Consider the following 14736-nt stretch of genomic DNA (forward strand, 5'->3'; position numbering starts at 1 on the left):
ATATTTTGGATGCGCTACTAAGTTAATCAAAGCAACGTTTTACAAATCTAGCTCCTCTACACAGCATGTGATCCAATTCGGCAACTAATCCAATTTTGTGAGATTCCCATTCATAGTTGCAGCATATTCTAAATGAGGCCTAACCAACGAAAGATAACATTTCTCTTTGACCTTTCCATCGCATTTACCAAGTACTCTTCTGATAAATCCAACTATTTTGTTGGCTTGTCCACATATTCCCCGCATGTATGTTTTACTCGGGAGAGGTCGTGATTGAGGGTGACGCCTTTAAGTATTTAATCGAGTCTACACATTCCATTTCGAAGTTCCCGATGCAGTAGGCGTTCGGGAGGGAATTGCTCTTTTTCCAAAAATTCCTAACCACGCACTCTTTGAGTTCAATTTTAACTGCCAAGAGTCACGCTAACGTTGTATAGCATTAGGATCACCCGATAAAGTTACTTTGTCCTCAGAATGAAAGTGATATCTAAGAACGACAGCATCGACGGCAAATAAAGGCATCCTACGGGTAACCACGGAGTTAATTGAACTTCTTTCTGGGAAGTCAGAGGCGCCACGCGGGGATAAAGGGAATTCTGGTCTCATTCTCTCCGCTTTCATGATCACCGATGGTCCTTGTCAATTAATATAAGGATTTCTCTCTCGCCGATCGATTACAAACGGCGAGCTATGTTACCAAATGTTTTGTGAAAAAGAGAGAAAGCGGTGCAATAGTAGACTATGGAAATGTGAGGGTGACCGTGACTGGAGCACTGTTTTTACGGATTAGAACACGCACACGTGCACGTGGCATGAAATAATCAAGCGAGCCAACCCAAGGCAATAAGTAGCATTGACATGACTTGGTCGTCAGAGAGAACAATTTCGAACTCTCCGCTGATTGCCTGGCTCGGACATGAAATTTCCGCAAACGCTGAGAATATCTTTCTTAATGACTGAAGAAGATCTTCAGTATCCAATTGTTCCAGGCTCGACTTTGTGGAAGTTCATGTTCATTATATGATGAACACAATTTACATTTCCACTGTTCTTTATTTTCAACGCTTAGGCGTCATCATCAGCACCTGGTTTTTATTTCGCCTCCCTGATTTTCGGCCAATGTCACGCGTGTGATCGAGCAATACCTTATCAATTATCAATTCACGGCAGTTCATCGGAGCGAGCCCAATGGCACATGAATTATAAGAATGATTGCAGTAGCGAGTAGCTTGGTGAGAATCGGAATAGAATAATGTCAGGAGACGGCGGCGGGCGTCACGTGATCGGAGGCATGCTCACCTCGTGGGAGGTGACGTGGCCGAGGACCTGAGACGAGCGCCCCCCGAGGGAGCGGCGGAGGCGGACGGGTGAAGAGGGGGGCGGCGGCAACGAGGGAAAAAAGTCCACTCCCCGGAGGAGGAGGAGATGGGCTGCTGGGACGGCTGGCTTTTTTCGGGGGGTAGAGGAAGGGCGGGGGAGGAAAATAAACAAGTGGCACTGGGGGGCGGGGGGGAGATGCCGCCGCCTCGCATCGCGTGCAACAACCAAACTGCAGCACGCACTCTCCTTCGGAGTCGGGCGCATGCGCATGAACCTATGGTGACGTGAAAGATGACCGTGCCGATCCTTTCATTCGGAGCCATCAATCGCGAGGCGAGGACGTGTCCCCAGGTGCTCCAATCGCGTGCTAATGCGCCTCGCACTCCGGCCCCACGAGTGACCAAAGTCTGCATTCGTGAACTCCTCTGCGATAAACAGCAACGGACGACGGAAGAATTCGATTAATCGCCGAAATGCGTTTCGAGTGTGGATTATAAACAGTAAGTTCAAAGCATCCAGCAATATAGACACAGCGCCCCTATTGGTCGATCATGCAGCGAAAGGATGTCTCCTGACAGGACCACTGGACTCGGAATACGTATATTTCGGCCTTTTTGAACAGTTTGACCTGAGCAATTGAGCTGAACTCAAGTCAACTGAGATTACGTTGGATATTTTCCAGCTCTTTGTCGCTTTATTTTCCAGCTCTTTGTCGCTTTATATTTAGATAAAAAATATTGAAATGGTCTCCAGAAGTAACTTGTTTTCCATCAGGTTCATTTATAGTAGGTGCTTAACGAATCCCTTGTTATCAGCGATGCTGCGATCGGCGACATTAATACAGCGATGATGTTGAAAATGCATTATCACCCCCGTCGCACTACGATAGGAGAGATCATGTAAATAAAATTATAGAGATTAAGTGTAGAACAAGAGATTTGAGAAACAATTTTACATTAGAACGATGAGGGATTGAAAGAACGCTATCCGACCTCACTAAGGAGCAAAAGCTTTCTCATATTTTAATTCTTATTAGCGTAGTATAGTATGCTGTCCTTGTCACATCTAGCTTTAGCTATTAGCCAAGGAGTCTCAAAGATGCGATAAATCGGGCTTAGAGATGCCCAAAATATGACTGCTAATGGCCAGGTCATCAGTAGTACAATGGCTTTTTCCAATGCTCCTGATATCTAATGCTATCAGTATAATTTCGCCCACCCTTAATTTACAGATGCCCTCTAAGGAGAAATAAAGTTGAACTCCACTCAAGCGTGTAAACGACCATGGCGAACTGAAAAAATGTTCTTTGGGGCTTCAATAGAATGGTGACACAATACATTCTTCCTGCAGTACACTCTCACAGATAATAATTACCTCAATCGATAAATAGAACTTTGTTTAAAACGCACGATGGCTGGAAACCATCCCAGTTACCGTTGAAGCAAAATAATTTGAAGATTAACTCGACATTGAGATTACGTTCAATGTACTTCCGCTCCCCGCCATCAGATGGCGACCGTGACGGCGCGAGATATTCCATTACACGTCCCACGAATTCAGCGGGATGGGCCAGGAGCACGTACGAGTCAGTGTGCGTTGAGACAACGATCTCATGGAAAATTCATTGATCATGTCCATAACACTTGCGCCGTTGACCTGTGTTCCTCCAAGGCGTCTCGTTCCGGGTCCACGCTCTTCCTCCTGTCGTTGTAGTCTCGTAGGTGACAGCAGTCGCTCTCTTTCTCTGCTGAAGGGGTCTTCAGGTCGAAGGAGATCGTTCCTCGAGCTGAAGACGCCGTTGCCACCTAAAGCAACAACGCTTGATAGGCAAACACGGAAGAAGTACGGATCCAGCAACCAGCGCATGTTTTGTATGAAAGGTTTCGGAAAATAGATTTATTTAAGTTACTCCTCATTCAAATTCTTCCAAGCACATCCCTTCGAGCATCGACACACATTTCACGCAAGCGGTTCGTCAACAACACGAAGGCTCCCCTGGTAGGCGGAAGGTCCTTCAGGGCACAAGCGTGCAAGCTTCTTTGACGGCACTGGTGGTGGTGTCCTTCGAGGGAGAGAGGAAATTGCACTTTTGTAGGAATAGGAAACAGTAGTATGCTTTTGCCAAGTCGGGACTGAAATGGGGTTGGGGAATCGTCGCGATACCGTAATTCAGAAGGTCTTCGCTAGAGGAGACACTTGTAATGTAATTGGCTCGCTTCTCAATGGCCTTGTGTGCATGGCTTGAATAAACTCGCAAGGGCGAGTATCAGATTCAATCGGAGACCTCTGCCCTGATATTGTTCAGATCGCCTCGCTCTTCAGGTGTAAGACACGTGACCAAAACTCTTCGCGTACTGCGCATGCCCGGTGCATGTGCACCCCCCGGCACGCACCGCACCGATGGCTATCGGCCCTGCGTTGGCGTGAATGAAGGGGAGAGGGGGAGGGGGTTGGCTGCCGCCTGCAGGGGGGTCCTTCCCCCCTCGCGGAGAAACAGGAGTTTCCGAACGTCTCATGAGTCGAGGGGGGCAGGGGCGGGAGGGAGGGGGGAAGGGTGGGGGCGACGGCGGATTCCACAAGTGGCACAGGCGCCTCCTTAAAGACAGCCGCGCGGCGAACGACGCCCAACCCTTTCTCGTCCACTTGGATGTTTTTATTTGTTCCCTCCACTTGCTCATTGGCCCGGAGGGCCACCGGCATGGGGCGGGTATGGCGGCCGAAGGGAGTGTCGCCCCGCGTCCACCAGGGGGGGGGGCGCAAACCATCCGCAGAGGCTCCCGCGTTGCCACTGGAGGCGCGCTCCAACTCAACTACCGGGCGAATCACTCCCTCGTCCATTTCTCCTTTGGTGGGTGAAAGAGCTCTCTAACGCCATCTCTTGGCCAAAGCATCGGGGCACTTGGTTGCATAAAACACCCAAGCAGATCTCAGCCAAAATTACGTTTCCTCGATGGATCAAGAGTTTAGAGCAGCGACCCGGCAAGTCGAAGATCCGTGGTTCGAGTACATGTCATGAAAACATTTTTACGCTTGTTAACTGCTCGATACTGTCTTCCCCGCCCTCCCTGTGTCTGTCCATTATATATGTTCCTATCACTTTTCCTCACATCTATAACCATGCGAATGAATGTGTTCGGTACAAGGGGTTCAGTACATACCATTAAAATAGAAATATTCGTGAAATTTGTTATTTGAAACCAATTCGTCGCATAGTTTGCATGGAAAACGAAAGCAATTTACCCCACCCAACATGACTCGCGCAATACCAGAGAGACATAAAACACATCCGGTTTCCGCCGTGAGCAGTCGTTTTGGCCCGCCCGAGTCCTCCTTCCGGCCTCGGTGCGAGGATGCATCGGTTAAGGGGCGGACGGCAGTTAGAGACGGAGCAGCTCCAATTGCTTTGGCAGGTGCAACACGCCGCTCGCCACCTTTGAACCTGCTCCATAGGTTCCATTCTTCGAATAAGACGCTCTCGAAACACCTTCTCCTTGGAAGGTGACGGAAGAAGAGACCAGGTGCTTGATTCTCTTCATTCATTGCTCATGTTTCCTCGCCTTTCTCCGTGTCCAAGGCAACTTGCTCTTGTGATTTAGCCAATTCTGCCCCAAGGGAAACAACCGCCGTTTTCCCTCGCTTCTCCCGCGAACTTAATTTCGATGGAGCCTCATGCGAACGTTGAATGCTGTGCATCACAACGCAGCTGCTTGATAAAGGAAGTCAAGAAAGGGAAAAGCGAGAGGAAGAAAGGAAAGGACGACGAGATGCACGGAATGGAAAGGGGGGGAACGTGTTAGAAATCAATAAAGTGTTGGCTAAAGGAGAGGAGTTGACTTGAGTTGATTCCCTTCCCGAAGCAGTGCCACTCAAGATGAGGTCCTTGTCAGGAAAGAAGGGAAAGGCTCGATTTCGCAAACTTGGGCAAAGGATGTATGTCGGCACTATGCGAGAATGCCGACGGGGAAGGAACGAAAAAGACGGTCACATATTTGAAGCCACCTTCCAGGGGCTCTCGGCCAGCTCGAAGGTCCGCTCAGTTGACCCGTAAGAGACCGCGGCCAAGCAGGAGAATCTTCAGGAGCGTCCCCGCAGCCACGGGCCGACCCCGGCCCCGTCTGCCTTCTAAAAATGGGAAGGGCAAGGGAAGAGACGACGCCATTACGAGAACACCGAAGAAGAGGGGTCCAGCGGAGATTCGATGTGATCAATCTAAAGAAACTGCGGTAGATGCAGGGACAGGAAATTTTTACGGATTCATCCGCAAATACGCTTTACGCTGCAGAAATTTCAAAGCCTGACAAACATTTTCCTCGAGAGGGATTCGAACCCGGATCCCTCGATGCCCGGAGTAGTACTTCAGCCAGTTAAGCTAGTAAGGTAGTTAAGGTTTCGAAGTGGAAGAGGACGCCTCGGTGGCTTAACTGTCTAAAGCACTCGGCCGGACATTTAGTGATCCGGGTTCGAATCCCTCTCAAGGAAAATAACTTTTACGCTATGAAATTTGTTGCAGCATATTTAATGCATTCTAACCACAAGAAAAACTACGTGGATAATTAACAGTGACTTTTTCAGCGCAGGTCGCCGTATCCAAGGACACCATGTCTCGGCGGCGCATGAGGTCGCGGCAAACGAGTGTTCACTCGGAGGGAAGGGGTCAACCCCTCACCCCCCGGAGGGAGCCTTGCATTCCTCCTCCATCGAACGGGGGAGGCGATGGTGCTCAGGCAACGAGAAGACGTCCTTCGCATTCTGAGGTCACCACGCGTAAATAATCCTCAGCGCCGTGTCGAAGATGGCAGCGGGGGAGGCTTTGGTCACACTTTCTCCGCACCTCTCCGAACATTACACCAGCTACATCGGCGCACAAATGCCAGGCAACACTCCCGCCTTCACCTCCCTCCCTCCCGCGCACACTTCGGAGGTCGTACATCGTGACGGAGGCACTCACGAGAACAGGGACGAGACAAGAAGTGAGAGTAGGACCTCAATTTCACATTCCCCTCCAACATTATATATTAAAGAATGGCACGATATATATTGGTTTGTGCAGCTACTGAGAATGTCTATGAGCCTGGCCTGAAGAAGGCCGAAAGCTTAAACTTTCCGAAATATGGCTGTCCTTTTACGTCTAATTACTTTAACTCGTGGACTACTGACCGTAGGGCCAGGGTTCCAGTCCCGGGTTAGCCTCACTGGGCACCCTCAGCTACACCCAAGCTTTGTGATTCTTCGAGTGCCTGGCCTTCTTTGGAAACCATAACCGGTATAGGGATAGCCGCCTTATCTCTAACTGTTAGCATAGCTCTTCCTTTCCTACTTCCCGATAACGATTTAACTTTGCTGTACAGCGCACCGATTTCCCCTTTCCTCCGCAGACTTTCCATATCCTCGCACTGCGTCTTCCACCATGTTTTTTTTGCTTTGGAAGGAGTATATAGAAGAACTGTATAGTAAAGAACTCAGACCAACAAAGTTAGACATAGAAAAGGAACATGACGTAGAGGAAGATAGCTTAGGTCCAGGCATACTAGACAATGAGGTAGAAAGGGCATTAAGGGAGATGAAACTAAATAAGGTCATGGGGTGGATAACATTCCCGCGGAACTTTTAAAATGCTTAGGAAAATGTGGGAGGAAGAGGCTATATGGGCTGATCCGTAATATTTATGAGGAAGGAATCTGGCCGGAAGACTTTGTGAGATCGGTTTCAGTTCCTATTCCGAAAAAGGTAAAGGCTACAGCTTGTGAGGAGTACAGGACGATAAGTTTGATATCCCACGCAGCTAAAATTTTTCTCAGAATCATAAACAAAAGGATAGAGAGTAGGGCAAATGATTACTTAGGGGATGATCAGTTTGGGTTTAGGAAGGGGAGAGGTACGCGTGATGCCATTGCAGTAATGAGATTATTAATCGAGAGGAATATAGAACACAACCAGGAGGTATTTGCCTGTTTCGTAGATTTCGAAAAAACGTTCGATAGAATGAATTTGGAAAAACTAATGAGTATATTGCAGAAAATAGGAATAGTTTGGAGGAAAAAAAAAGGCTAATCCGCAACCCGTACATGTCTCAGACTGCTCAAGTGCGAGTGTTGAACAGGGTGTCCGGTTGGACAGTGTTAGGAAGAGGTGTAAGGCAAGGCCCATTATCACCGTTGTTGTTCTACCTGTATGCAGAGGAAATGATTATAGAGGCATGGAAAGAACTGGAGGTAGGAGTGAAAGTGGGTGGGGAATTCGTAAAATCAGTTAGGTTCGCTAATGACCAAGCTTTAGTTTGTCATTCAGGCATGGGGTTGCAAGCATTGCTGAGCGAATTGGAATTTCAGGGCGACAGGTATGGGATGAGAATCAATATTAATAAAACAAAGGTTATGCGATTTTCTAGAAAGAAAAAGTCTAAGCTTAACATTAGAATAGGAGGGCAAAAGCTAGAGCAGGTAGAACAGTTTACGTATCTCGGTAGTGTTTTGGACCAACACGGTCAAAGTAGTAGGGACGTAAGGAGAAGAATTGCGCTAGGCAAAGAGGCTTTCACAAGGAGGAGGGAGTTAATGATGGGGACGTTGAGTAAGGATCTTAAGAAAGTACTCGTAAAAACTTTGATATGGAGCGTAGCATTGCACGGCGCGGAAACGTGGTCATTGAAGCAGGAGGATAGATGTAGACTGGAGGCTTTTGAAATGTGGGTGTGGAGAAGAATGGAGAAGGTGAAATGGACAGAGAAGAAAACAAACGATGAAGTACTCGGTATGGTGGGCGAAGAGAGGGGTTTGTTGGGAGCAATCCTATGGAGGCAGGAAAAGTGAATGAAGGGGGTTTTGACCGGCAGCGGGATGTTGAAGACTGTAATTGAGGGGAAAATGTTAGGCAAACGAGGAAAGGGAAGGAGCAGGATAGGGATGTGGGACGGAATGAAGGGAGGAAGAAAGTACTCAGAGCTGAAGAGGGACCTGATGTAAAGTAGGATGTTGTGTTTTTCTAGGGGTCACAAATTATTTAATTAGTAATTATGTCCATCCAAAAACCTACCTTAACCGGTAGCTTACCTAATAATAAATGGACCCTCTACCCACTGGACTACCACGACCCAATATATATATATGTGTGTGTATATATACATATATATACACACACACCCACACACACACACACACACACACACACATATATATATATATATATATATATATATATATATATATATATATATATATATATATATGTGTATACACATATATATATATATATTTATATATGTATACATACATATATATATACACACATATATATATATGTGTATATATATATATATATACATTATTATATATTATATATACATTATATATACATTATATATACATTATATATACATTATTATATATATATTATCATTACTTCTATATCTTCAGAGGAAGACGGATTGTTTCCGTCGAAATATCAAGAAAATACGTGTGAGTGTTCTCTTTTTTTGTGTTTCTATATTATGTGTTACTGTGTATTGTACTATTCGGCACTTCCGTGTTACGTCTATGAAAGCATATATACATATATATATATATATATATATATATAATATTTAGAGACAATCCGCCAGAATCGTCAAAAATATTCATTTGCCTTTTATTCGTTCTTTCGCGGGAAAGTCAAGAACCATTACAGTGAAGACATTCGATTCACAAGTCGGAGCAAGATGCGTAGACGCGTAGATGCGTAGAAGTTATATTCGTAGGTGCAGTTGTATGCTAGTCGATAACATATTCATTTGCATGCATCTGAGTCAAAAAGATTTTTGCATGAATTTATACGTGTTCGTGGGTATAGTTTGATATGAATATGTTGGTTTTGCATGTGGTTTTATTCTCTTTTACGGGTTGTGACCTAACACCCCCCGCCACGCGCCCTTGTGAACGTAGAAACATCTTCCTAATACAGTGTGGATCATGAGACGTTTCCCTTCGCCCTCGCCGACCAATAGGATAGCTCCGTTTGCCGCTTGACGCTTTGTTTGGAGCCCGCTGTGGATTATTTTTGGCACTCAATGGCCGAAAAGGATTTCGAAGATTCACGGTGTCCTCCCGTCGTTTGCTGCTGTTAATCGCGAATTGTAACGTTGATTAAAACGCTGTTTGGTCACTCGTGGCACTAGGGTGAGAGCCACGACCACGCGTGATTGGAGCATTTGGTGACACGTACTCTCCCGTGATTCGTCGACCTAAAGGCTGCGACGTCGAAGATTGGCACGGGTCGCTTTTCACGTCAAACGAAGTTCTCAAAGCGGAGAGCAAATGAAGGCGTTCCCACGCAGATGCTCGACTCCCATTGAAGTTTCTTAATTTCCAAGATGCACTCGGCCTCAGCTCTCTCTCTCTTCCAGGAGAGCGCTCTTTCCCTCCCCTCCCTCCGCCTCTCCCCCCCCTCCCACTTTTCACAATCCGGCACTCACTCGCGCGCCTCGGATAAACCTCGACCTTTCACGCTAAAGATCAGCGAGGAATGCTTTCTTCCTCGCATGAGAAAAGGAAAACACTCGGACCCACAATTCGAGGTCACCACTCTTTGGTCCTTGGGGTGTGCAGACATATCCTCCGCCGAATGCGGAGTGTCGAAGGCTTGTCCACACGAAGCTGATGTGCTCGCTCGGGAAGAGGCGGGCAGCAGTGAAGCGCGGCTTAACTTTTAAAAACTCTCTCTTTCTAGCAAGAAAAGAAATTCGTAAGCGTCAGTTAATGGATTAGAGAATCGAACCATTCACCCTGCGATTTCACACGTACAACTTGACTCTTTTATTCAAAGTATCTACTCGGCAGGTAGTATTTTACGTGAATACCATTGATGCGTAGTTCGCTGGGAGAAAGGAGGAATGGGTCGAGAGAGATCGTGGATCGGATGAACCCTTTGATGAACGGGAGTGTGACTGATGAATGCTCCGCAGGTTGACTCGGTGACGAATGAACGAGGGTCGAATCGCCGGAGAAGAAAAAGAGTAATCGGTAAAGTCTTGGAGGTGATCGCGGAGGCCACGGAGGAAGCAATCGTTTAGGATGAGGAAGGCGAGAGTTGTGCGCGAGGACGGGCCAGCCGGGGATTAAAGGGAGTCTGTTTCGCAGGATAACTCCAAACGACCCTCGTTCTCACCCTCCTTTACAGCTCCGGATCGGGAGAGCAAAGCCTCGCGAAGAAGCGAGTTTGGCGCGCGAATTTATTCATTAGAATCTCGGTTGGAGGTTTTTCGGAGGACCCACAATGTCAGTGCGTGAATACCATTCGGCTTGAGATTCGCCTTTCACCCCTCTGGGCAAGGCGAATGATTTTTACACTTGGATATTATTGAATCGGAATTAAGCCATGTGCGGTGCAGTGTCAGCATTATCTCAAGTATTTTCTCCAGGGTTTAATTTGTGGAAAGTTGGGAAGCCGACCTGCATAATTTACTCAAAAATTGGAACTGGTCAGCGCAATAAGGCACATTCATAATTTTAGGTCACAGGGGTATCATCAACCGAAGACCACACTGTCGAGAGAGACCCAAGTCCCGTCCCTACACTGCCCTCCGCCCCTCGACCTCCTTTTTCCGATTCCTCACTCCACGCTGTGCGTCCAAAGACTTGGCGACACTCACTCTTAACACTCCGCTCTTAACTCGCGATGACGCAAAGGCGTCATTTAGAATTTCATATCTGGTAAGTACAACTTGCAATCTTATCTGTTTTATTGGAGTTATATGAATTAATTAGGACTAACATTTAATCTATTGTTGATATTATGAGAGAAGCATTGAGAATGTGAATTATCACTAGTATTTTAACGTACCAATTCGGAAATCCCAATACCTGACTCTATTTCAATTCTTTTAAATTCATGCAAATTCATTCACACGCAGAGAAAACAATTCTCCCCAGATGCCTCTCGTGGGATGCGACCGTCGCCCAGCGTGGGAGCGAAGCCCAGGGGCACGGCCGGGGGCTGGATGGAAATCACCCCCCAACAAATGCTCCGGAGGTTCGTCAAACATTCAGGCACATTAGCTGGACGTGCACTGTGTCGCATTGTAATTTCGGGGCCTCACTCAATCAAGGCAGCAATGTCATCACTCTTGGCTGCAGAGCGAGCAATTACAAATATAAATATGTACACTCCGTTTAACACCATAGAAATAGGTTAGTATATCATTTCAATCATCAAATTTCAAGGGCTATTATTGAATTTCAGCTATTTTTTCAAAATTTTTGGAACTAATGGTTAATTTCCCCATTTCTTTAAATTTTATCCTAGTTCCAAGATTTTTGTAGCGGGTGGTATCGTTTTAATCGAAAGTATTCAATCAGGAACAAACTCCTTGTATTTATAAAAAAATCCTAACTTGTAGAAATATATCGACAAACTGATATTCCGCCTACTGACGCACACAACATATACCGCTTTGTACACGCACGAAAATGTTTTGATGATGCTAAACTTGGCGCCAATCCTCTGAAATCTTCCTTTGGGAGTGGGAGGGGAGGGGCCGGGGCAAACTAACGTGCTTGTCGGGGGCAACTTGAGACCTTTGCGCGGATGCGATTTATGGGGAAAGCTGTTCACACGGAACATTTGAAATTTGGAAGACCCACTCGCCATTTTAGTTCAAGGTATGTCTCTTGAAAAAAACCATCCCGTTAAAAAGAGCCGGCGAAAGAGGTCTCGGGAAACGGCCATCCTGTGCCGCACTCACAAATGTCTGTCCTCATCTGCAAGTAGTCCGGGTTCCACAGCGCCTCCCATTCCATCTTATCACGTGCCATTCCCATTCCACCTCCAAAAGCCTTCCTGGGATTAGATAATATATCGAATCTTCGATTGATCAGAAAAAATACGAAACCTCTCAAATTGACCACAAGATAAGTCTCCGTTGCCACGGGAATTAAGAAGAAAGTGGCCGAGATAGAAACCTGTACTTGTCTCAGACTGCTCAGGTGCGAGTTGGGAACGGGGAGTCCGGATGGGCAGTGTTAGGAAGAGGTGTAAGGCAGGGTTGCCCATTATCGCCGTCGCTGTTCAACCTGTATGTAGAAGAAATGATCAAAGAGGCATGGGAAGAACTCGAGGTAGGAATGAAAGTGGGCGGGGAATTCGTAAAATCAGTTAGGTTTGCTGATGACCAGGCTTTAGTTTGTCAGTCAGCCAAGGGGTTCCTAGCATTGCTGAGTGAATTAGAAATTCAGTGCGACAGGTATGGGATGAGAATCAATATTAACAAAGCAAAGGTTATGCGATTTTCTAGAAAGAAAAAGGCTAAGCTTAACATTAGAATAGGAGGGCAAAAACTAGAGCAGGTAGTACAGTTTACGTATCTCGGTAGTGTTTTGGACCAACACGGTCAAAGTAGTAGGGACGTAAGGAGAAGAATTGCGCTAGGCAAAGAGGCTTTTACAAGGAGGAGGGAGTTGATGACGGGGACGTTGAGTAAGGATGTTAAGAAAGTACTCGTAAAAACTTTGATATGAAGCGTACGGCGCGGAAACGTGGTCATTGAAGCAGGAGGATAGACGTAGACTGGAGGCTTTTAAAATGTGGGTGTGGAAAAGAATGGAGAAGGTGAAATGGACCGAGAAGAGAACAAATAAGGAATTACTTGGTTTGGTGGGCGAAGAGAGGGGTTTGTCGGGAGAAATCCTATGGAGGCAGGAAAAGTGAATGAAGGGGGTATTGACCGGCAGTGGGATGTTGAAGTCTGTAAAAGAGAGGAGAATGTTAGGCAAACGAGGAAAGGGAAGGAGCAGGATAGGGATGTTGGACGGAATGAAGGCGGAAGGAAGTACTCAGAGATGAAGAGGGACCTGATATAGGTAGTAGTAGGAGACTGGATTTTGTGTTTTGTTAGGAGTCACACACAAAATATTTATTTGGTAGCTGTTTTCATCGAAAAACCTACCTTAACCGGTAGATTACCTAATAATAATAATTGGCCACTAATCATGATCCATTTCGAACACGTGGTGCCTGACACGTCCCACGCAAATTGCATCATCTAATCTCAAAGATCAGACCACTTACGGAACGATGTACCAAAGTTCACGCCTCTGGAAGTCTAAAAGACTGCTACAAGAGCTGATGGAAACACAATGAGAAATGTTTTCGTCGGGAGGAACATGCACAAGCTCACCGTGTCGTGTACACCGCCTGATTACTCACCTATGAGCACGTGACCCTCACGGTCGTCAGCGTGGACTTCTCGGAAAAGAGTGGAAAATCTGAAAAAGAGAAGGGAATAAATAACGATTTTCGTGGCTTAAACAGGGGACTTAAAAGATAGACTGAAATCATGGCAGAGATGTAGACTCGAAGCACACGATGAGCGATTATTTTACTTCGCGATCCTCATGAAGCGATGTTAATTGCATTTTCCGAAGAATGTAAGCACGTGGGGAATGGAGATAGGACGGTATTATTAACGAAACGATTACATGTATTTGTACCAAAAATGGCATTGATTACTACTGATTCACCAAAGTCTTGAAAAGCATTTCTTTGATAGTGAATGAACCGAGGCAGGGTGCTAAATCAGAAGCTTCCAGTATTTTGGACCTCCCAATTTTCATCAACTGACACATTTCAAAAGCAGTAGGAAGAACTCTCATTTTACATACATCAAGAGGGCATCAGGACCACCAGCTATCAGGGCGATTCTATGTAGTGTTTTAAGGGTGAATATTAACTTTCCGATTTCTGTACTTTCGTGTAGTCGGGTTGTGTGTAGCCAGTGCCAGAGTTAGAACAGAGAAGGAAAGAGAAGGAAAGATAGAACAGAGAAGGAAAGTGAGTATAGACGATAAATAATAAACTGAGATGAGTGACAAATAAAGCAAAAGAAGCATGGTGAAAGACGCAGGTCGAAAATATGGTAATTTTACAGCGGAAGGGTGAAATTGGTGCGCTATATATGAAGGCCGAAGAAAGAAGGAAAAATCTGTGTTAACCGTTAGAGAAAAGTCGGGTAAAAATAACAATTGAAACAGAAAAGATCCAAGAGAGATGGAAGGAATATATAGAAGAAATGTATAGTAAAGAACTTAGACCAACAAAGTTAGACATAGAAAAGGAACATGACGTAGAGGAAGATAGCTTAGGTCCAGGCATACTCGACGATGAGATAGAAAGGGCATTAAGGGAGATGAAGCTAAATAAGGTCGTGTGGGTGGATAACATTCCCGTGGAACTTTTAAAATGCTTAGGAAAATGAGGGAGGAAGAGGCTATATGGGCTGATCCGTAGTATTTATGAGGAAGGAATCTGAACGGAAGACTTTGTGAGATCAGTTTTAGTTCCTACTCCGAAAAAGGTAAAGGCTACATCATGTGAGGAATACAGGACGATAAGTTTGATATCCCACGCAGCTAAAATTTTTCTCAGGATAATAAACAAAAGGATAGAGAG

At 45.8% G+C, this 14736-nt stretch overlaps 1 protein-coding gene across 1 annotated transcript in view; it reads right to left on the reverse strand.

Moving 5' to 3' along the window:
- Pgant9 (polypeptide N-acetylgalactosaminyltransferase 9) overlaps nt 1–13555 on the reverse strand; it is a 316894-nt gene extending 303339 nt beyond the window's left edge. The window contains exon 1 of the mRNA XM_071591079.1: nt 13495–13555. The gene's annotated coding sequence lies outside the window, so the exon portion shown is untranslated. The remainder of the gene's footprint in view (nt 1–13494) is intronic.
- Nucleotides 13556–14736: the final 1181 nt, after the last annotated feature.

The sequence above is a fragment of the Hetaerina americana genome, unplaced genomic scaffold (assembly GCF_022747635.1).
Source record: "Hetaerina americana unplaced genomic scaffold, ioHetAmer1.1.p SCAF_41, whole genome shotgun sequence".
Classification (NCBI taxonomy): domain Eukaryota; kingdom Metazoa; phylum Arthropoda; class Insecta; order Odonata; family Calopterygidae; genus Hetaerina; species Hetaerina americana.